We start from the raw sequence: 21,877 nt of genomic DNA, 5'->3' as shown, positions 1-21,877 counted from the left end.
GGTTCCCTACTACCCCACACCTTTAGTGATTATAGATTTCTTTAGGGAGGCGGTGTGGGCTAGCAACACTCCCAGTGCTCTCCTTTTGTGTATTTGTAGCAAACCTGACACTTCTTTGTTTGTAAGCCTCAGTAGAATCCTGGCCATTATGGAAAAGCCTGGAGTCTACTGGTGACAGTAGCCCACTCTACCCAAAAACATCTTGACGACTCTCTGCATTGTGGGAGGGTTCATTTACAATATGGAAGAGATTCTCTCTTGAGACAACTTTCCTGCTCCTTTCTCAGTGTGAAGCACTAGATACAGAAAGTTTTCTGACAGTACTGAAACTTGGTTGGGACACCTTATGTCCACTTTCAGCCAAATGGTTCAATAGAGCTATGGTATCTTGCCTGCATGTCTCATATGTTGTCAGCACCACCAGTAGGCCATCAATATATTGAATCAGGACTGAGTTACACAGCGACTTTAGGGTTTCCAGATAATTTTTTGAGATCTGATTGAAGATTGAGGGGCTCTCTTTAAACCCTTGAGAAATTTTTCACATGCCAAAAACTTTATTTGGAAACTGGAATGCAAAAAGGAACTGATTGGTTTCATGAACGGAATGCAAAAGCACGCTTAGCGCAGGTCTATGACCATGAGCCACTCAGCCTCACAGAGTATCTGGAACAATATTATAGCTGGATTTAGTACCGCAGGACAACATGAGACAACCATATTATGAATCTTTTGCAGGTCTCATATCCCCATTAACAGGGAATTCGAAGGGCTCTGTAGAATTTATTTTAATATGCTGTGCTCTACCATGGTTTTAGTTACAGGGATAGTCCCAGCAATCACCTCTGGTGAAAGGTTGTACTGAGGCCCTTGAGGGAACTCTGTGTTTTGCTTTTTGGTAACCCTCACAGGTTCAACACGTTTGATCAGACCAGTGTTTTACATGTGTAATCCCAGACATCCTCTTTTACTGAGTCCCTACACATTATAATCATCACTGTTGCAATATAATAATCAATTGTGTACCAATCTCATGTACTTAAATATGTATGATTTTCTGCAAAAATACAAAATCATAATGACAAAGTCCCAAACTTTCCATTGCTGAAATAATCTGCAGTATGTCCAACTCAGCACAACAGTAATAATACCCACACAAGTTAGATCATTTGCTGTATCTTACACAGCTATCACAAAAGAGCACGAAAGTTCCCCGAACTCATGCTCGTAAGAGCTCCTCTGTGAATATCACACGTCCAATGAGTGTACCCTTGTAAGTGTTCACAATTCAAATAGCATTTGGGAAACACAGTCTGATTAAGCTGATTCCAAAAGCTTTTCCATACCGTAATAGCAATGCCCTCATGGAAAGCATGCCACAAAACAGCAATCTCACCCAGATGGAAATCACAACTGGAAAAACACAACTCTACGCCCACTGTGAAACACCTTTAATAACAGGCACAGGGCCTTTCTCCCCCCTCTGCTAAATGGTCGCCAAATAGGATGCGGTTTCATGGGATTATACACAGCTTGCTAGCATTGTAATACAGACGGCGGTAATCCTTAAATGGAGTAATTGACTGCTGAATGAATGTTCCATTCCTCAATTCCAATGCAGTCACCAGTGGCGACCCCCTGGAATATGATATTTACCACAAAGGTATGACTCTAATTTCTTAAAGTTGTTAGACAAAATTGTCCAGTCCATTCTCCTAGCAACAAATTGGATGTCAGCACAGGATGGGCACAAGTGCTGCAAATCCTGACAATACTCACCCCTCTTAGCCCATTCCACACTTAGGAGGCCCTATGGGAGGCCAAAAAAACGCTCAATAATCCGAGGTGTTCGAATTGTGTATGCTGGTTCCCATGAATCGTTTTCTGGTCCATATCTAGCCCAAGACACCAGATCTCCATAAAGAATGTCTGAAGACTTTTCAGTTGATTTCATAGTTGGATTGCCAGTGTATAATCTGCCAAGGGAAGAAGAACCCTTTTGGTTTGGAATAATCTGACTATGCTTGGGCGCAAATATTACAACTGCATACTTCTTTACATTGACTGTGAGTCCTGGCCACCAAAATGGTGTGTTACAATTCTTGTGTTTTGAGTCTACCAGGATTTCCAAGCATAGAAGTATCATGACACAATTTGATAGTTTGTGACCTTAACAACAGTGTGGGTACATATAGCTGGGAACTTTGAAAAGGTAAATCTTTGTGGAATCTTTTCATGGGGGTCTTGTAATAACCATTTAGTTAGTTCTGATAAGGGAATGGCCTTTTGTGTTTTTTCTGGAAAACTGTGGACTGTGGTAGGTCCTATAATGTGCTGAGGGGTGAATAATATGGGACAAGATATCTACTCTCTGTAGTGTCATCTCTGAAGCATCTACACAAGGAGACATCCTTTTGATTTTGTGATCCTGGGTGAAAGGTCAACACAAACTCAAATTCTGAGAAACAAAAGTGACCAACGTAGTTAGCCAGGAAATTGTAGATTTTGGTGATCTGTGTATACAGTTACTGGGACTTTGGCCCCAAAAGGTAATGCCTCCATTACTTAAAGTCAATGCGTATAGCTAGCAGTTCTCTCTCACCTATAGTATTAACTTCTGCAGGGTTCAATCTTTTAGATCAACATGCGACTGAATGAAGTTGACCAGTTTCAGAATGCCCTTTTGATAGTATTGCTCCTATTGCTTTATTAGAGGCATCTGCTTCTACCACAAAGGGGTTGTCTACATCAGGGTGTGCCAAAACTGGTGTAGAATTAAAAGCTTCTTTAAGGTTGAGGCATGCTAGGTCAGTTTCCGAGGTTTACTTAAAGATGGTGCTTTTGCATTGTAACCTAGTAATAGGGACCACTACAGCAGCGAAATTAGGTATGAAACAGTGATAGAAATTCACAAACCCTAAAAGTTTCTGTATGTTCTGGCCATTTTGCAATTGTGGCCAGTCTATGACCACTTGCACCCTCTTCTCTGACATGATTAATCCATGCGAAACCCCAAAATTCCACTTCTGTAACATGGAATTCACATTTTTGAAGTTCACAGTGGAGGCTGTGCTGTCTCAATGTCCCTAAAATCATTCTGAAATATTGTACATGCTTGTTCTCTGTGAGTTAATAAGAATGTCATCATTATAAATAATCACAAACTGGTCTAGGTAGTCTCTTAATACATCATAAAAAAAATACTGGAAGACTGCTGGGGCATAGCATAGCCCAAATGGCATTGCACAGTACTCGTATAACCCGAATGACATATGGAAGGCCATCTTCCACTTATCCCCTTCTCTGATGTGAACCAAATGATAGGCTTCTCTTAGATCCAATCTAGTGCAGATCTTTGCTCTTCGCACCTGATCTAAAAGGACCAAAATGAGAGGAAGTGGACACCGACTTTTAATGGTTATATTGTTCAAGGCACTGTAGTCAATATAATCATGTAGCTCTCCATTGGATTTTTATATGAGAAACAGGAGGGAAGCTGCAGGTGCCTTGGAGGGACATATAAACTAATTTTCAGGTGTTTATGTAGATATTTTTCAAATGTTAATTCTCTTTTTGAGTTAGTGCATAAATTCGACTGCATGGAATTTTTGCACCTGGGGCAAGTTCGATTAGGCACCCATTGGAGCAATGTGGGGGTACAGTCTGTTTTGACTGAACACATTGAGATATTTATAATATTGTTCAGGCAATGCTATCTCTTTTTCAGCTGCTGTCACAAGTGTATAATGTAGATAGGTACTAGACAGTTCTATCATGGTGTGTATAGTTGCATACCTCCTGACAAAAGGTCAACAAAAACTCTATGCTTCTTTGATTCCAATCTATGCTAGGAGTGTGGGGGATTATCCATGGCATGCCAGTTATTAACTCGAATTGAGGAGCATCAATAACATAAAACTGAATTTGCTCTTGATGATGCACTTTTTGATCTTCACAATTAAGTGTTACCAAAACAGTTTGCCTTGTAATGGGTCTAGAAGTTAACATGGTACCATCTACAGTATAGACCATTTTGGGTTGTGTCTTCTCACAAGTTCTTATTTGTAACTGGAGCAAATACTTGGCATTAATGAAATTACTTGTATCCCCAGAATCAATCATCATCTCCACATGTTTTATCGTTTGATCAAAAGTCCCAATATATACCTTGATTATTAAATGTGGCAGAGCACTTTTTAACATGGTGGCCACACTTTTTGCAGGAGATAGAAAGCCACATACCATAACAGACTCCTTATTCAGCAACTGGATCACTAATTTTCCAACCCTTTGGATTTATTAGACTTTGGATGTGTTGGACAATCATTAATGAAATTACCTCTTTTTCTGCAATACAGCCATAAGCCATTCTTACATCAAGAATCTCTTTCTTCTCTGGAAGTAGGGTTCAGGGAAAAGAAACTTCAAGGGGTTTCAGTCATGCTGAATTCTGGCGCTACCTGACATTTTTGTGACATCAAGTACACCCAAAGGATTGGCATAAATTTCTTCAAGAAAAAGGGCACAGAACCCATACATGCTGTGGAAGATAATAATTTATCCTCAGGTCCAATAACTGACGAGACTGAGCCTATTGAGCTAGTGGATAGTAATGGACACTATGAAAAGATAAGATTCAACCAAATTGATGCTCCCCAATTTCAGTTAATTTTAGGGCTACCTTGGTTAACTGAACATATTCCAGAGTTCGATTGGAAAAAAAAAACTGTTCATCTAAGGTCAAGTTAATGCGTATAGCTAGCAGTTCTCTCTCACCTATAGTATTAACTTCTGCAGGGTTCAATCTTTTAGATCAATATGCGACTGAATGAAGTTGACCAGTTTCAGAATGCCTTTTTGATAGGATTGCTCCTATTGCTTTATTAGAGGCATCTGCTTCTACCACAAAGGGGTTGTCTACATCAGGGTGTGCCAAAACTGGTGTAGAATTAAAAGCTTCTTTAAGGTTGAGGCATGCTAGGTCAGTTTCTGAGGTTCACTTAAAGATGGTGCTTTTGCATTGTAACCTAGTAATAGGGACCACTACAGCAGCGAAATTAGGTATGAAACAGTGATAGAAATTCACAAACCTTAAAAGTTTCTGTATGTTCTGGCCATTTTGCAATTGTGGCCAGTCTATGACCACTTGCACCCTCTTCTCTGACATGATTAATCCATGCGAAACCCCAAAATTCCACTTCTGTAACATGGAATTCACATTTTTGAAGTTCACAGTGGAGGCTGTGCTGTCTCAATGTCCCTAAAATCATTCTGAAATATTGTACATGCCTGTTCTCTGTGAGTTAATAAGAATGTCATCATTATAAATAATCACAAACTGGTCTAGGTAGTCTCTTAATACATCATTAAACAAATACTGGAAGACCGCTGGGGCATAGCATAGCCCAAATGGCATTGCACAGTACTCGTATAACCCGAATGACATATGGAAGGCCATCTTCCACTTATCCCCTTCTCTGATGTGAACCAAATGATAGGCTTCTCTTGGATCCAATCTAGTGCAGATCTTTGCTCTTCGCACCTGATCTAAAAGGACCAAAATGAGAGGAAGTGGACACCGACTTTTAATGGTTATATTGTTCAAGGCACTGTAGTCAATATAAGCATGTAGCTCTCCATTGGATTTTTGTATGAGAAACAGGAGGGAAGCTGCAGGTGCCTTGGAGGGACATATAAACTAATTTTCAGGTGTTTATCTGGATATTTTTCAAATGTTAATTCTCTTTTTGAGTTAGTGCATAAATTCGACTGCATGGAATTTTTGCACCTGGGGCAAGTTCGATTAGGCACCCATTGGAGCAATGTGGGGGTACAGTCTGTTATGACTGAACACATTGAGATATTTATAATATTGTTCAGGCAATGCTAGCTCTTTTTCAGCTGCTGTCACAATTGTATGATGTAGATAGGTACTAGACAGTTCTGTCATGGTGTGTATAGTTGCATACCTCCTGACAAAAGGTCAACAAAAACTCTATGCTTCTTTGATTCCAATCTATGCTAGGAGTGTGGGGGATTATCCATGGCATGCCAGTTATTAACTCGAATTGAGGAGCATCAATAACATCAAACTGAATTTGCTCTTGATGATGCACTTTTTAATCTTCACAATGAGGTGTTACCAAAACAGTTTGCCTTGTAATGGGTCTAGAAGTTAACATGGTACCATCGACAGTATAGACCATTTTGGGTTGTGTCTTCTCACAAGTTCTTATTTGTAACTGGAGCAAATACTTAGCATTAATTAAATTACTTTAATCCCCAGAATCAATCATCATCTCCACATGTTTTATCGTTTGATCAGAAGTCCCAATATATATCTTGATTATTAAATGTGGCAGAGCACTTTTTAACGTGGTGGCCACACTTTTTGCAGGAGATAGAAAGCCACATACCATAACAGACTCCTTATTCAGCAACTGGATCACTAATTTTCCAACCCTTTGGATTTATTAGACTTTGGATGTGTTGGACAATCATTAATGAAATTACCTCTTTTTCTGCAATACAGCCATAAGCCATTCTTACATCAAGAATCTCTTTCTTCTCTGGAAGTAGGGTTCAGGGAAAAGAAACTTCAAGGGGTTTTGAGTCATGCTGAATTCTGGCGCTACCAGACATTTTTGTGACATCAAGTAAACCCAAAGGATTGGCATAAATTTCTTCAAGAAAAAGGGCACAGAACCCATACATGCTGTGGAAGAACTGACGAGACTGAGCCTATTGAGCTAATGGATAGTAATGGACACTATGAAAAGATAAAATTCAACCTAATTGATGCTCCCCAATTTCAGTTAATTTTAGGGCTACCTTGGTTAACTGAACATATTCCAGAGTTCGATTGGAAAAAAAAAACTGTTCATCTAAGTTCAAGTTATTGTCGAAAACACTGTTATCAATCCCAGGAGAAAGATGATAAAAGCGATCAAGCCCAGAATTTAGCTACACAATCAAACATACTCTTGAGTATTAAAAAGGCCTAAATCCCACCTGAATTTGAAGACTTGGCAGTGATTTTTGATAGGGATGAGGCAGAAATGTTGCCTCCTCACAGCCCCTATGACTGTAAAATAGAACTGAGGCCTGGAAGGAATTTGTCTTGCAGCAGAATTTATGCTCTCAGAGAACGAGAAAAACAATTTTTAAAAGAATATCTAAAACAATATCTTGCCAATGGATTTATTCGTCCTTCCCAGTCACCTGTCTCTTCACACCCTTCTTTGTACCTTGGAGGAATTGAGAACTAAGAACTTGTATTGGTTAAAGAGCCTTTAATCTAGTAACAATAAGAAATCGGTACCCTCTTCCATTGATCTCTGTGCTCTTAGACCAAGTTAAAGAAGCTAAACCTCCATGACGCCGACCACTTAATCCAGGTGGTAGAAGGAAGTGAGTGGAAGACTGCGTCTTGCACCAGATTTGGGTTGTATGAATATCAAGTGATGCCCTATGGATTACACAATGCTCCGGCTGCCTTCCAACACTTTGTCAATTATGTTTTGGGAGAATTTCTAGACAGAATGGCCATGGTGTATTGACAATATCTTACTTTTCTCAAAAACTCTTGAAGCACATGTGCAGCATGTAAAAGCTATTCTAAAGAAAGTGTTGGAGAACAGTTTGTATGTCAAGTTTGAAAATTGTGCGTTTCATGTACAAAAGGTAGAATATCTTTGTTTTGTCTTGTTTGCAAAAGGAATCTCTATGGATCCCACCAAGATTCAAGCAATTTTGAATAGGCCATCTCCCAAACATGTGAAGAAAACTCACAGCTTCATTGGATTTGCAAACGTTTATCATTGTTTTATCAAGGATTTTTCAAAGAGAATTGTACTAATAACCAGTCTTCTGAAGAAGGGAGTGCGATTTCAGTGGTCCACAGAAGCAGACGATATCTTTCAATTTCTTAAGGAAGCCTCTACCACTGCACCAATTTTGCTTCACCCAGATACTGAAGAACCATTTTACATTGAAGCAGATGCTTCAGATTTAGCAGTCGGAGGAGTGTTATCCCAATGACACAAGAGCACCGGTCAATTACATCCAGTGGCATTCAATTCTCCAAAACTAACTCTTCCAGAAATCAGCTACTCTTTTGCAGATCAAGAACTGTTGTTCCGTCAAAGACGCCTTTCAGGAATGGCAACATTATCTTCTTGAAGCTGGACATGTGGTGACAGTATTTACTGATTTCAGAAATCTCCAGTTTCTAAAATCTGCCAGAACATTAACCCTGAGACAATTGAGATGGTTATTATACTTCGCAGATTTTAACTTCACAATCACATATTGACCTGGTCCAGCGAATGAGAAAGCAGACGTCCTTTCAAGGATGGACACCTAACCAAAAACTGATACCAAAGAAACAAATCCAATTATCCCTACAGAAAGAATTGTTTGCTTCATACAATTTTCCACCTTCAAGGTATAAGTGCAAGAGTCAGTGGCACAAGAAGAAATGTTAAACTGAACAAAAGAAGATTCCAAAAGGAAGATTGTGGAGAGTATTCCTTAGTACAAGGATGCCTTGTACTTACCTCCTCAGGAATTACAAGAATTGACATTGCAAATTTGTCTTGACGATCATGTAACAAGGCACAAAGAAATTCCAAAAACAACAGACCTTGTAAAGAGATATTTTTGGTTGGCCAGCAATGAACCATTAAATAAGACAATATGTGCAAACTTGTGATAAATGTATAAGGGTAAAACTAATCAAAAAGCTCCACAAGGGGAACTTCTACCACTCCCTACTACACCATTCCCCTGGCACACTGTCACAATGGACCTTATGGTGCACCTCAACTACCCCTACTCTTTTCACAGCACATTATTAGGGCACATGGTGTTCCAGTGATTGTAATTTCTGACCAAGAGGCCCAGTTTATTTGATACTTCTCGCAGGCTTTCATGAGAAAGCTTGGGATAAACTCAAGATACTTTACTAGCTATCATCCTGAAACTGACAGTCAGACTGAAAGAGTTAATCTGGAGCTTGAACAATTCTTATGTTTGTATTTTTTAGACCAGGAAGGAGAATCAGCAAAATTTCGCCTAATAATGCAATTCATGCCTCCGTTGGTTACTCCCCATTTTACTTGAACTCAGGCCAACATCCAAATGTTCTGTCTCTGCAATAGATGATTCTAGCAAGAGAATTCCGAGAGCTCACTAGGCTGCTAAAGAACATTTATCTAAAGCTAAGTCCTCCTATAAAAAACACACTGACAAAAGAAGAAGACAGAATACTAATTACAATAAAGAGGATAAAGTCTAGTAATCTACCTGACATTTGCATTTAAACGGGAACAAAAAGTTTCAACCTAGATTTTTAGGCCCTTTTAGAATAATTAGGATTCTAAAACTAGTAACAGTTAAACTCAAATTGCCTCCCCATGGCAAGATTCATCCTGTATTTCAGGTCTCTCTGTTAGAAAGGAGTCTACCAAACTTAAGATCAACTACTCCTCCAAGTCTTGTAGAATTCGGTTCAGAGATGGAGTATGAAGTCAGCAGAATCTTAGACTCAGAATTCAGGAAAGGAAAGCTGTATTACCTAATTGAATGGAAAGGTTTTGGCTTGGAAGAAAGGACTTGGAAACCATCACAAAATGTTTGTGTCCTCAAGGTTGGTGAAGCATTTTCATCTCTTATTTTCCAGCATACCTTTCCAGGAGGAACATCCTTTGAGAGGGGGTACTGTCAGGAATACAGTTGCCTGCATTAGAAATCACTCACCTGACAAAAATAAATCGAGATTCACTTGTTACCCCTGCTTGAGATTTCAAAGGCCCCTATCTCACATTGCTTCTCAGGAGATTGTTGTTGATGCTAGCATGTCCACACAGCTTCTATTTTTTTTGGGAACTGCCTCATGCTAATCTCGCCTTAGTGTGTGCGCACCTCTGAAAACGCATATTTCACCTGTATTTCCTCTTGAGAAGAATCGTGTTTTAGTAGCGCTCTTGCTCCGAAAATAATTTTGGGCAGATATTCTGAATTCTTGGGCCCTCCTTGAGAATTAGGGTATGCACACCAGGAGTTATTCCCCCATCTCTAGTAGTTAGTGTTTCTGAGGAGAATTTCAGAGAAGAGTACCTTTAAAAGTTGTTCTAAGGAAATTAACGAACAAAGCTTCAGGAGAAGAGAAAGTCAATAAGAATTATATAGTAATAAGGAATTTGATGGATAACTAACAATTATTTCAAAGAAAGACTTGGCTGAGAATAAGTCCTTTTTGAGGACTTTTCAATTCCACTTGCTTGGGATGCTTCCCAGTTACACACACACATATATATATATATATATATATATTCACCCGCTATATCTATATATAGCGGGTGAATAGCATTACCTCATGCCTTGCTCCATTCAAACCAATAGTGACTCTAAGCAAATGGAGCATTGAAATGCACTCCTGCAGTGAAACCCTAAAATAGAAAACGCTTTAAGGCAGTCAAGAAAAACACATTTTGCAAAATTTTTAATATCAAACACATGCAATTTATCAAAGATGTAAAGGACTCAACTGTGGTGCTTCTGGAGCCGGAAAGAAAGAGAAAGCTTAGAAGACTCAAAGGCCCTCATTATGGCATTAAGTGCCGCTTACTGCCATGCTGACTGCCGCCAACATACCGCGGCGGTATACCGCTACGCGTATTATGACCTACACATAGAAATCCGCCACTATACAGACACACACACAAGTCCGCTAGCCCAAAGGTCAGTGATAAACTGGCAGTACCAAAACCCACACCGTTACGCCAACAGAAATACGGCCACAGCATTATGACCCACGAATCACCACGGTGGACATTCAAGCGCGGTAAACCATTGGCGGTACATAGCGCCGTGCTCAAAATACATACACACTAACAAAACAACACCACATTGGACAATTCAAACTACACACACCTGACACACATACACACATCACACCCACAAACCACTATAAAACACACACCCACATTTACCACAACCCTTTACCACTACAAACAATTTACAACAGAGAGAGACACGCCAGGATCACCCACAGAACCAGAGCACAGAACACCATTACCCATACACCATCCACGCACCTCACAGCACACACCCCAATACATCACCCCACACACCCTCACACACACCACTCACACTACACCCTTGGCACCACAAAGACACCCCAGGTTCTCAGAGGAGGTGCTAGGGGTCATGGTGGAGGAAATCATCTGGGTATTTGGGGCACAGGTGCAGCAGACATCCATTGCTAGGAAGATGGAGCTATGGCAGAGAGTCGTGGACAGGGTCAACGCCGTGGGACAGCACCCCAGAACAAGGGAAGACATCAGGAAGAGGTGGAACGATCTACGGGGGAAGGTGCGTTCCGTGGTTGCAAGATAGCTGTACAGAGGACTGGTGGTGGACCACCACCTCCTCCCCCACAACTAACAACATGGGAGGAGCAAGGCTTGGCAATCATGCATCCTGAGGGCCTGGCAGGAGTAGCAGGAGGACTGGACTCTGGTAAGTCAAATCTTTACTACTTTCACCACCCCTATCTGCATGCCATCACATACCCTCACCCCTACCCTCACCCCATCACCCCACCACCTCACATATACCCCACCATCACAACCCACCCATCCAAGATACCAGCACTGCATGCACCACCAATGAATGGACACCACTCACAGCCCTGCATCGACACCCATCACCACAGCATGCACACTAGTGACAATCACTTAGCCAACCAAATCACAACTCACACAAGCCAAAGCTGCCTTGGTAATAACAACCATAGGGGGAAACATACCCATGCACAAGATGTCACACTCAGTAACAATACCACTGCTATCACATGCCCACAGGATCCCCACACAACGTCACCGGAGAGGAGGTGCCGGTCAACATCCAGTTCCACCCCCAGAAGAGGCCCATAGTGATGACAGCAGCTCTGCATGCCTGGATCTGGATGACCAACCTGGCCTATCAGGGACCTCTGGACAGTCAGAGACCAGGGCACAGTCCCATACCCCCACAGAGCCTCCCCCTCAGGAAACACCACCACATCACCCACCCAACAGGCGTTCCCTCTGTCCCCAGGATACGTCAATCAGCAGTGTGTCCACCACTACAGGGACCCCAGGCAACCCCACAAACACAGGACGATCAGGGACCTGGGGTCAGTGGCAGTGGGCACACGGTTCAGGGGACAGAGGCACAGGACAACAAGGAAGCTGGGAGGACTGCTGTGTGACAGGGGGAGGACAGGCCCAGGGAACAGACTCTCCACAAGGCACTCACCAACATCCTGGGAGCATGCTACCATTCCCAGGAGACCATAGGCCAGATACTGGCCAAGTTGCAGGAGACCCAGGGGCTGCAGGAGGGACAGTACCTGGGGATCAGGGAGGACCTAAGGGACATCCACACCACCCTAGTCACCATTGCAGGGGTGCTGGCAGACATGGCCAACACCATGAGGGAGGCAGTGGTACACAAACGGGCCCCTGGGACTAGCCACACCGATGAACAGCCCTCCACCTCCACTGACGCTAGTGGACAGGAGGCCCCGCCACAGGAACAACAGGCCCCAGCACCCCTCCCCGCAAAAGGTCCCTGCGATCCGGGCAGAAGCCAGAGAACATTGCCAAGACCCCCACCAGGAAATAAGACTCCCCTGAATGTCACCCTTGTGTCCCACTATGTCACCCTGTCCACCTTGAACTGCCATTGCCCCACTTCCTATACCCCCTTGGACAATGCAACTGTGATACCAATAGACTGGACTCTATCCTGGACTTTCCTCCATCGGCAACCCAGCCCATTACAATACCCCCTCCACTTATTAGCACATAAATAAACACCCTGGGAACAAAAACAAGTATGGACTGTCAATTGATTGAAATATATATTCATTTAACAAGCTGTAAACATTGCAATTCAACTGTACAGTTATGTATACATAGGTATGACTTGTAGTGGGCAGCAGTAAACACACCAGGAGCCAGAATTTGGCAAAGATATCTGAAAATAGAGATGCCAAAAGGTACAGTAAGTGGCCATAGAATTTGGAAAATCAGGCTACCATGTACAATGTCCAACACAAAACTGCAATGGAAGGTGAAGTTACAGGGCCTGATTACAACTTTGGCGGAGGGGGTTAATCCGTCCCAAATGTGAGGGATATCCCGCCCGCCGTATTACGAGTCCATTATATCCTATGGAACTTGTAATACGGTGGGTGGGATATCCGTCACATTTGGGACGGATTAACCCCCTCCGCCAAAGTTGTAATCAGGCCCACAGTGTCTTACCTGTGTGTCACTGGAAGTACTGTTGAATTATAGTTGTTCTCTTGTCCACATCCTCTTCCTCTGCCTCCTCTTCGTCACTGTCCACAGGCTCCACCACTGCCACATGACCATCTCCAGCCTCATCCTCCTGCAGAAAAGGCACCTGGCGTCTCAAGGCCAGGTTGTGCAACATGCAACGATGATCTGGCACACCTTCTTGGGTGAGTAGCACAGGGATCCACCTGTCAGATGGAGGCACTGGAATCTGGCCTTCAGGAGGCCAAAGGTGCACTCAATGATCCTCCTTGTTCGCTCATGTGCCTCATTGTAACGTTCCTCTGCCCTTGTCCTGGCATTCCTCACTGGGGTCAGTAGCCATGAGAGGTTGGGGTAACCAGAGTCACCTGAAAATATCGAGGGATACCTGTTAGCCAGACACTCACCCTTAGGGCCAACCCCACGCCCATATACCAACAGACACTGGGTGGGGACCATGGGCTCACCTATTAGCCACACCCTGTGCCTCTGGAGTTGAGACATCACATATGGGATGCTGTTATTCCTCAAGATAAAGGCATCATGCACAGACCCAGGATACTTTGCATTGACATGGGAGATGTACTGGTCCCCTGGGCACACTATCTGCACATTCAGAGAGTGAAAGCTCTTTCGATTTCTGAACACCTGTTAATTTCTCCGGGGGGGGAGAGGGGGGGCAAAGGCAATATGTGTACCATCAATAGCACCAATGATGTTGGGGATATGTCCCAGTGCATAGAAGTCAGCCTTCGCTGTGGCCAAATCCTCCACCTGGGGGAATACGATGTAGCTGTGCATGCTTTTCATCATGGCTGACAACACTCTGTCAGTACGTTTAAGAACATAGGCTGTGACATCCCTGCTGCCATGGCCACTGTCGCTTGGAAGGACCCACTAGTCAAGAAATGGAGCACTAACAGGACCTGCACAAGAGGGGGGATACCATTGGGGTGGCGGATAGCTGAGATCAGGTCTGGCTCTAATTGGACACACAGCTCTTGGATTGTGGCCCTATCAAGTCTGTAGGTAAGGATAATGTGCCTGTCCTCCATTGTCGCCAGGTCCACCAGGGGTCTGTACACGGGGGTATGTCTCCATCTCCTATTCATCCTCAGTGTTTGAACTCTAGGGTGAAAAACGGTGAGCTGATGGTCACATTCAAAGATATCCTCAGAGTAAAATACCTTGCATTTTGTTACAGAAATAATATGTGAACGTGTAGGTCCGTTGATGTGCCTATGTCTGCTGTGACGCAGTTAGGTGCCATGGTCTGTTCCCCCCTGAAATGGCAGCTGCCTGACCTGTGAGGAGGGACAAGTGGAAATGAGGTAATTCCGCTGACGTTGTACGCCGTTGCGGGAGACGGTCAATGACCGCAGTGCAACACCTCATCGGTTATCATTGGGCCTACGGGTTCCAGGAGCCAATGGTGATGTATGCCAGCGGTGACGGCACGCACCGCCGCGGATATGACTGCCATTTTCTATCTGTTCACTCACTTGCTACCTGACCTTCAACAGGAGAGGACCTACACTGCAAGTGCTGCTGTGACCTGTGTCTAGAAGCGACCATGTCTCAAGTGTCTGGGGAAAGGGCCCCTGCCTTCACTTCTGAGGAGTTGGAGAGACTAGTGGATGGGATCCTACCCAGTACCGTTTACTTTATGGTCCTCCAGACCAACAGGTGAGTACACTGTGAGCACGATGCATGGGGCATGAATGTATGGAGTGCCGTGTGTGTTAGCCTCATGTAGGTGGGGGGTGGCTGAGGGGTCCTGGGCAGAGTGCTGCATGTATGGTGGGCAATGTCTGTGCGTAAGGGGATGGGAGGTGTATGGTGGGCCATGAGTGTAACATGCCGGACGGAATGACTAATACCTTTTTTTATGTATCTTTTTCTGCGAGTCAGTGCCCATCAGAAAAAGGGTATTTGGCATGCCATCACCAAGGAGGTGTGGACCCTGGGGGTCTTTGACAGGCGGCGCACCCACTGTCGCAAACGGTGGGAGGACCTGGGCAAGGAAGACGGCAGAGGCCCAGCTGGGGATTGCCTCTCAACGAGGAAGGGGTGCCCGTCGTACCCTGACCTCCCTGATGTTCTGCATCCTTGCAGTGGCCTATCCGGAGTTGAATGGGCACTTGAAGGCATCACAGCAGCCACAAGGGGGTGAGTACAGTTTCAGATTCATGAAATTGCACATGTTGAGGTCTTATCTGGGCGGGGGATGTGGGTCTGTGGGTTCCCCTAGGCCAGGACAAACATGGCAGGGTAGGTTCCATGATGGGCAGGCTCAGATGCACTCCAACCCCACAAATGTTAGTGGGCATCTACTACTGGGCAGGGTCCTGTGGGTTTCAGCTGTGCTGCTATTGGCGTTAGGCTTTGTACCCCATAGCCTGGTGACTAGCATTGTAGCTAGTAGTGCATGGCCTAGTGCTTAGGGCTGTTCCCTGTGTGTTGTGTACGCCAACGGTGGTGTTGTTGCTGGCATTGACCAAGTGTATCCTCTGTCTATACCCCCCTCTTTTTGTTTTGTCACCCTGTCCATGTGTGCATTAGCATCATCTGGCGGAGGAGCAGAGGCACCGGCGACGGAGGGAGCTGCATCCCACATGGCCCACGAGGCCGAATCCACCGACAGTGAGGGCACAAGTGAGACGGAGGGCGAGAGGAGCAGCATGGCAGAGACTAGAATGGACAATTCGGACAGCGACACCTCCTCCGATGGAAGCTCCCTGGTGGTGGCAGACACCTCTGTGCCCATCCCAACTACAGGTACAGCCGCCACCACCCGTACCAGCAACGACCTCCAAGCAGCCCCTCATCGTGTTTCCCGTGCCCGCTCACCCAGGAGGGTGGGCATCTCCTTCGCCCAAGGAACCTCAGGGCCTACCCCAGTCAGCCCTGCTGCCCTCAGTGAGGAGGCTATTGACCTCCTGAGATCCATCTCTGTTGGGCAGTCAACCATACTGAATGCCATCCATGGGCTGGCAGGGCATTTGCAACAAACAAATGCATTCCTGGAGGGCATTCACTCTGGTGTGGCGTCCCAACAGAGATCATTCCAGGCTCTGGCCAACTCCCTGGTGGCAGGCATTGTCCCTGTCTCTAGCCTCCCCACTCCAACTTCCTCTACCCAGTCCCAATCCCCTCAACTGCAGCCTATCCCAAGCACACCTTTAGACCAGCATGCACCCAAATCAACACACAGAAGTGGCTCAGACAAACAAAAGCACCACACTTCATCCCACAGGCACTCACACAGGCACACCAACATCCATTGCCTCCACTGTGTACCCCTCCTCCTCATCGTCCACCTCCCTCCCAGTAGCGTCTTCACTCAGACCTGCATGCACTACATCCTCATCCACTACCTCCATCACCATCACGCCTATCACTACACGCCCCTCACTGGCAGTCACCACACCCACATCCATGCACACATCCCCTGTGTCCTCTCCCACTGTGTCTGGGCTCCCTCCTCCCAAAGTACACAATCTTAAGCACTCAGACACCCAACAGCTATACACCTCACAACAGCATCCAGCCCATGCACCTGCACCCAAACACAGCTGACAGACACCTCCTACAACCACTCCCTCTTCCTCCACTCCCAAATCTTCACCCTCTTCCAGCCCCAGTGTCCCTAAAAGGCTTTTCCTCTCCACCCTTGACCTATTCCCTGCCCCTCCTCCCCCTCGTCCTTCACTTCGGGCCAGGGTGGGCAGAACCCAGGCCAGCACCTCAGCCACCCAGTCCACGGCCACTGTAGTTTCTGCAGCTACTGCAGGTGTGAGAGGCTCCAAGGAGACACCTGTCAGCACTGCCAGTGTGCCTGCACCAGCTGCCAAGGGCAAGAAGGGTCCACCAGCTAGCAAGGGCAAGGAGGCACCACCAGCTACGAAGGGCAAGGAGGCACCACCAGCTAGCAAGGGCAAAAAGGGACCACCAGCTACCAAGGGAAGGAAGGGAACACCAGCTGGCAGAAGCAAGGATGTACCACCAGCTGCCAAGGGCAGGAAGGAAACACCAGCTGCCCAGGGCAAGGAAAAAGGTACAGACGCCGCAGGCAGGATGGATCTGGTGCCTGGGCTGGAGCAGCGTCTGGGCAAACAACACCAGCCATGGCACTTCAGCCGACTGAGGCTGCGGGGGAATGGCTGGATTCTCTCCCCACCACTGACAGCACTGCCACCTGCACCACTGCCAGCACGCCACCTGCACCACCACCTGCACCGCCAGCAGCACCACTGCCAGCAGCAGCAGCCCCAGTGGGCAGCCGTTTGAGGCTGAAGGGGAAGGGCTGGAGCCTCCACCCACCACTGGCAGCACCGCCACCTGCACCGCCGCCAGCACCACCACCTTCACCGCCACCTGCACCACTGCCAGCAGCAGCAGCCCCAGTGGGCAGCCGTCCGAGGCTGCAGGGGGAAGGGCTGGAGGCTCCCCCCACCACTGGCAGCACCGCCGCCAGCCCCGCACCTGCCACCACTGGGCAGCCATCACCGCCAGCGGGCAGTCTGTAGTCATGCCTACATGGGCTGTAGTGTGTCCTGGCCCTTGCAACAATTGTAGTTGTGACACCCAGGTGAGAGACTGTGACTTTGCACCATCCAGGATCCGAATCGCTGGGCACAAAGCCCCTCCTGAACCAGTGGAAGAAGGCATCCACTCACCCCCTCCTTGCCAAGATGAAGCACACTGGGTACAAGGCCCCCTACAGAGCCAGTGGAGAAGCCATCCACTCACCCCCTCCTTGCCAGGATGAAGCACATTGGGCACAAAGCCCCCTCCAGAACCAGTGGAAGAAGGCATCCACTCACCCTCTCATTGCCAGGATTAAGCACACTGGGCACAAGGCCCCCTCCAGAACCAGTAGAGAAGCATCCATTCACCCCCTCCTTGCCAGGATGAAGCACACTGGGCACAAAGCCCCCTCCAGAACCAGTGGAAGAAGGCATCCACTCACCCTCTCCTTGCCAGAATGAAGCACACTGGACATAAAGCCCCCTCCAGAACCGGTGGAAGAAGGCATCCACTCACCCCCTCCTTGCCAGGATGAAGTACACTGGGCACAAGGCCCCCTCCAGAACCAGTGGAGAAGCCATCCACTTGAGAGACTGTGGCTTTGCACTCCCCAGGACCAAGCAGTGGGCAAACCACCCACTAGAGAGACTGTGGCCTTGCACTCCCCAGGACCAAGAAGTGGGCAAACCACCCACTAGAGAGACTGTGGCTTTGCACTCGGCAGGACCAAGCAGTGGGCAAACCACACACTAGAGAGACTGTGGCCTTGCACTCCCCAGGACCAAGAAGTGGGCAAACCACCCACTAGAGAGACTGTGGATTTGCAATCCCCAGGACCAAGCAGTGGGCAAACCACCCACTAGAGGGACTGTGGCCTTGCACTTCCCAGGACCAAGCAGTGGGCAAACCACCCACTAGAGAGACTGTGGTTTTGCACTCCCCAGGACATCGCAGAGGGAATGTAGCCCCCTCCAGGAGCAATGGTGTTTTACCATCTTCTGGCTGAGGTGCCCCCACTTCCCCTTCCCCTTGAGGTGCCTGTGTATCTTCGACCTGATGCCCCAGCAGTGTTCTCTCTGTATTGAGGCAGGAGTCAAGTGTGGCCTTTGCCTATATGTTGTGGCCCTGTGGGCCACGGACATTTTGGACTGGACATTGTCCCTCCATTTGTATATATTGTAGATACTGTTTTGTGCTTTAAGGACGTAATTTATATTAGTACACTGGCTTTACTCACTTCCTTTTGTCCTTGCGTTATTCCTGAGGGGTACGGGTGGATATGTAATGTTGATGCATCTGTTTGTGTGTGTGGTGTTGGGGGTGGGGGTGGTGGTGGTGGGGGTGTTGCATGTTGCGTGTGTGTGCCACTCTCTTTTTCCTCCCCCCTCCCTTGTGTGCTAGATGCGGTATTCACCGTGGTCGTCGTCGCCAGCGTTCGTGTTCCTGGTGTAGGAGGAGGTATACCAGCATGGGGAAGATCTGCAGTTCGGGCTCCATGGCGTCGTGGTTCTTCCTTGAGTGTCGAGAGGTGAGTCGTTTCCCTTCTGTGTACTGTTTCCACCGTGCTTTTGATGGCGTTGGTACCGCCCCGGAAAGGCTGGTGGATTGGCTTGTTGTAATACTGTGGGCGGTACAGTGTCTTCGGCCTGGCTGTTGGCGGTTACTGCCGCAGTGCTTGTTGCTACCAATGTGGTGGTCGGTGTGTTAAAGTGCCTGTCTGTGTTGGCGGTTTCCGTTGTGGTAGAAATTCAATTTTTTTTTACCACCGGAGTGTTGGCGGTATTACCGCCGCTTTATCACTGACCGCCAGGGTTGTAATGAGGGCCAAAGACTCTTATTGGACTCTTGGTGTGCTTTTATTAGTTAAAATGATTTCTACTTGATTTGCCGGTGGTTCATTGGAAAGATAGTTTTATTAAATGTTGAAGATGCTGGAGTTAAAATAAATGGAGAAAGATGCGCATAATCCTCACCTCCGATCCTGACATAGAATTTATGTGCAGTAGTCAGTTACCTCAATGCAATTTCTGGCACTTGTAGCACAGACATCATGCACTCCCACTCATGAGGGGCATGACTGATCTGCAGGAGCACGTAAGGTTGTCAGAATCAGATCAGACAAGGTAGTTTCACTCTTCATGGCCTAATGGCACTGGTACAGTGCGAGACCACAGTGCATTTTGGTTCCTGCAGCCGTTTAAAATTAGTCTATCATATTTTTATAAACTCTGTACCACATACGATGTAAGCCATTCAAGGCGAAGCAACTACTTAAATCTTGGGTCCTTTGAAGATCATTACAGAATGTGACACATAATAAAGAAATTGTTCATGTGCAGATTGATGCAGAATTTAATTGAGAAAAGTATGAAAGGCCTTGATATGAAAGATTGGAAGTTTCAGGACACACGAGTATCTCACGAGGGACGAACAGGAGAATCCTACAATTAAAATAATGTGAAAGCGTCTAAGATCCAAAATATGTATAGGTCTCATTGGGGACCACTACATGAATATTATTTGCTAAAGCTGCCTTGTGGGACTACAACCCCACTATTTTCAAACATTTGAAAATGGTGTCTAGGTCCTGATGGTTTGCTATCAAGGGAATGCACTTTTGTCTCTGTAGTACGTTATTTGCATTCAAGAGAGATAAACTGCTGAAAAGCTCTGTTTCTTTGAAGGTCCTCATCAAAGTCTTTTACTGAAATCACCTTTAGTGCTGGGAAACTTGGAATGTATCAGGAAAGATTCCTTACATGCAATGGCAGATGGACCTCAAATAGAGAAAACACATTAAGGGCCAGATGTATCAAACAATTGTGCATTCGTAAACGGTGCGAATCGCAAAATTCGACCGTTTGATAATGAAAAAATGCCTTTCAAGATTTATGAAAGGCATTCGCAGTGCAATTGCAAGGAAACGCTAAAGTAGCGATTCCCTGAAATTGCAACTCCATTTAGGGAATCACAAATTGAGATTCTCTAAATAGGAAATTGCAAATAGGGAATTCCTATTTGCAATTTCCAAAGCACATGTATCATGCATTTCCTTAATGCGAATTAGGCATTTTGGAAATGCAATTACCACCAAATACAATTTGGTAGTAAGCATGTGCAATCTTTAAAAATGCATTATAAATGCATTTTTAAAAATGACATGTAGCGCACCCACACATGTCCACAAATATTTTTTTGGGGTGCATCAGAGGGGGTCTTAGGCCCCCAGCACCCTGGGGTTTGCATTACCTAACTTGCGAATTCCTAAAAGGAATTTGCAAATTAGGTAATGCAAAACCATTCGCACCTATGGGCCTACAGGCCCATAGGGATGAATGGAGTCCCATTCCCTATTGCGATTCGGTAATAGCGATTGTGATTTTTAAGAAATCGCTATTACCGAATCGCAATTTTCATAATCCCATTTTGCATTTCTTAAATGGCGATTTCTTAAAAATCGCTATTTAGGAAATGCAAACCGGGACTTTGATACATCTGGCCCTAAATGTTCTGATATGATAACTTGCAGTGATATAATTCACTAGAGCAATAAACGAAGAAGTTGCTTTATCGGTTTCCACCCGCACCTTCTCTCCAAACATATACGAAAATAGTGAGTATTCACTGAACGTGGAAATAGTGTCCTGTGCCAATGATATAATCATTGTGTTTGTATAGTACTCTGGTAGCACACGCCGTTCATGTATGCTCAGGCACAGTGGTTTACATAAATGGCTTTGAGATGTGGCTCTAGGTGATGGCTGGTTCCTTGGTAAGTGCATGTTACTTTTAACTAATTCTGAAGTAACACAAGGAAAGGAAAAAAATGAACAATTCCTCCAACCCCGTACATGTGAAAACACACATGTCAACCCTTCCTACACCCAAAAACTATAACAGGGCAGTGCTACAACGCAGCACATCTCAGGAAAAACATGTGGCAAGGCATGTCCTGAAATATGCAAGTGATAACTTGAAATTTAATTTTAGTTACCTACACAAATCAGGTGCTGCCT

The sequence above is a fragment of the Pleurodeles waltl genome, chromosome 1_1 (genome assembly GCF_031143425.1).
Source record: "Pleurodeles waltl isolate 20211129_DDA chromosome 1_1, aPleWal1.hap1.20221129, whole genome shotgun sequence".
Lineage (NCBI taxonomy): Eukaryota > Metazoa > Chordata > Amphibia > Caudata > Salamandridae > Pleurodeles > Pleurodeles waltl.
This window is presented reverse-complemented; position numbering follows the sequence as displayed.